We start from the raw sequence: 3,705 nt of genomic DNA, 5'->3' as shown, positions 1-3,705 counted from the left end.
TGGTTAATTTTATGTGTCAACTTGACTGGGCTTTGAGATGACAAAGAGCTGATAAAATGTTATCTCTGGGTGTGTTTGTGAGGATTTAAGAACTGAATGGAAAAGCAGAGAGGTCCTATAGGAAAAAAACAGTGAACAAATGACATTATCATGCAATTCTAAGAAAAAGTTATTAACATTGCCCTTAAACATATGAAACTATATTCACCTTCACTTACATAATATAAATCCACATTAAAATCACGCTGACTTCCAGAATTTTCCCACCATGATTGCCAAAAAGCAAAAAAATAAAAATAAAAGAAAAACAAAGTTGAGAATATGCTCTGCCAGTGAAGCTCTGGGGGAAAGGGAACCTCTTACATGTTATTGGTGAAAATACAACATGGTCCATTTATGGAGGTAATTTGACATATCTTTTGATCCAGAATTATCTTGTCTAGAAGTTTACTCTAAAAATTCACCTCGACTATAAGAAAATACATTTGCACAATATAATTTATTATAGCCTGTTTATATTTGCAAAATAGGAAGGACCTAAAAGCCCATACTGGGAAATGAGCTGAGTGACAAAAGGTGAAATGAGCTATGGAAAAGACTGGGAAGGCTCTATAAAATAAGGAATGATATCCTAGTTATACTGCTAATTTAAAATTGTTTAAAATAAAAAACTGTTTACCTATTATGCTAACTTTTGTATAAAATATAATAGGGGGAAATAAAAACATACTCATGCATCCACTTATCTAGTATAAAAAGAAATACAATGAATAAACCAAAAATAGGTAAATTAATGACAAGAATGATGTGAATGGAATGGAACTGATTGGTGGTAGAGTGGAAATTTTTATCTTGTACCTTTTTTACAGATTCCACATTGAGAACTATGAGACAGCCTGTATACTTTAAAGAAAATAAGAAAGTCAACAAGATGAGAAAATAAATAATTCCCCCCTTCAAGTAATCCAGAATGAAATGTAAACAAAAACATGTAGACCTAAAGAGATTTTAAATTGAGAATGTAACCACAGTGATATGGGAGAAAAGAAGCCAAAATAATTTTTGAAATCACTTATTTTTAGTATATATACTCAATCTAAAAGTGGAGAACAATGTAAACATATATTAAACTCTAGGTAGAATATGTATTTCCTTAATAGTATGGGTTAATAATTTTGAAAATACATTTTATGTATAATTTGTAAAAGCAAATGAATTGAATATATTGAGGATAATAGAAGCCAGGTTTCTTTTCACTGGTGAAGGGAGTTATTAAAAAGGAAATGTCCTCAGTAAACTTTGGGGTGTTGAATTGGAATTGGAGAGATCAGTATGAGTTCATGGCTTATGGTTTTAAGAGATGATGATGATGATGATGGTAGATAGACTAATAGATGTATATACCTTCTAGCTGTCTTCTGAATCTGTCTAGAACCCAAATTACCATAGTAGCAATAGCACACAGTCGGCAAATATCAGTTTCTAAGCGTCATTTCTTACAAAACAGAACTAGAGTCCTTAGAAAAAGTGTTGATTCCAGAACTGCGGCAGAAAAATATAAACAATTAGAGTTAAGTTGGTTAGAATAACAGTCACTTAAATACACTATGAATTATCACGAAATAAACAAAACAATAATTTTTTTTTTCTGAAACCATTGGAAAACTATGTTGGAATTAGTAATTTAGAAGAGAATACAATGTATATCCTAAAATAACTTATTTTTGAAAAGATAATCTAAAAGAGAAAATAAAATAATAAAAGCCTGGCCAATTAGTTCTCCATAAACAATGCTAAGACTGGCCATCACATTAACCTTATTAATGGCCAAAAGGAATTGTCATTTGGCTGTATAATTTTGGTTATATAGCCCCATTATTTAATCAACCTTCATAGTATACATTCTGCCTAATAACTCATAAAATCTTAAAAACATAAAGAAAAATAAACCCCTATGAAAGCAATGGAAATGTTCCACCTGTATTTTTTAAAAACGTATGTCCAGTTAATACAGCTCTACCATCTAAAATTAGACTGTTCTCTTCTTGAGAACAAGAATAGCAACTTCAAAAATGCCACTTAACGAATATGCTTTTGTCAATTCAATAAAATATAAAATAGAAGCAGAAAATAGGAAATATGACACTACATATGAAGATATGTGGAAGATAGAAGTAAAAGTTACTTAAAATATAATAAAATATTCTTTATAAGTTTCTAAAAATGTACAAATTTTTAATTAGACAAGGTGAACTAAATCTGGTGTTAGGTCTTATGTTTAAATATTTAATCCATCTGGAGTTAATTTTTGTATAAGGTGTAAAGGAGGAATCCAGTTTCAGCTTTCTGCACATGGCTAGCCAGTTTGCACAACACTGTTTATTAAATAGGAAATCATTTCCCCATTGCTTGTTTTTGTCAGGTTTGTCAAAGATCAGTTGGTTGTAGATGTGTGATGTTATTTCCGAGGCCTCTGTTCTGTTCCATTGGTCTATATCTCTGTTTTGGTATTATTACCATGCTCTTTTGGTTACTGTACCAGCACCAGCCACCGCAAAAACATACAAAATTGTAAAGACCATTGACACTATGAAGAAACAGCATCAAATAACAGACAAAACAACCAGCTAGTATCAAAATGGCAGGGTCAAATTTATACATAACGATATTAACTTTAATTATAAATGGGCTAAATGCCCCATTTAAAAGACACAGACTGGCAAATTGGATAAAGAGTCAAAACCCATCAGTGTGCTGTATTCAGGAGACCCATCTCACCAGCAAAGACACACATAGACTCAAAATAAAGAAATGGAGAAAGATTTACCAAACAAATGGAAAGCACAAGAAAAGCAAGTCTTGCAATCTTAGTCTCTGATAAAAAAAAAAAGACTTTAAACCAACAAAGATCAAAAGAGACAAAGAAGGGCATTATATAATGGTAAAGAAATCAATGCAACAAGAAGAGCCAACTATTCTAAGTATATATGCACCCAGTACAGGAACACCCAGATACATAAAGCAATTTCTTAATGACCTACAAAGAGACTCAGACTCCCACACAATAATATTGGGAAACTTTAACACTCCACTGTCAATATTAGACAAATAAATGAGACAGAAAATTAATAAGGTTATGTAGGACTTGAACTCAGATCTGGACCAAGCAGACCTAATAGACCTCTACAGAACTCTCCACCCAAAATCCACAGAATACATATTCTTCTTAGCATCACATTACACTTATTCTAAAATTGACCATATAACTGGAAGTAAAACACTCCTCAGCAAATGCAAAAGAACGGAAATCATAACTATCAGTCTCTCAGACCACAGTGCAATCAAATGAGAACTCAGGATTAAGAAATTCACTCAAAAGCAAACACATACATAGAAACTGAACAACCTGTTCCTGAATGACTACTGGAAAAAAAGTGAAATGGAGGCAGAAATAAAGATGTTTTTGAAACCAATGAGAACAAAGACACAATGTACCAGAATATCTGGGACATATTTAAAGCTGTGTGAAGAGGGAAATATATAGCACTAAATGCCCACAAGAGAAATGAGGAAAGATCTAAAATCGACACCCTAACATCACGATTCAAAGAACTAGAGGAACAAGATCAAACAAATCCAAAAGCTAGCAGAAGACAAGACATAACTAAGTTCAGAACAAAACTGAAGGAGACAGAGACAGAAAAA

This window comes from Cebus imitator, unplaced genomic scaffold (genome assembly GCF_001604975.1).
Source record: "Cebus imitator isolate Cc_AM_T3 unplaced genomic scaffold, Cebus_imitator-1.0 Scaffold192, whole genome shotgun sequence".
Lineage (NCBI taxonomy): Eukaryota > Metazoa > Chordata > Mammalia > Primates > Cebidae > Cebus > Cebus imitator.
Note: the sequence above shows the minus strand (reverse complement) of the source record.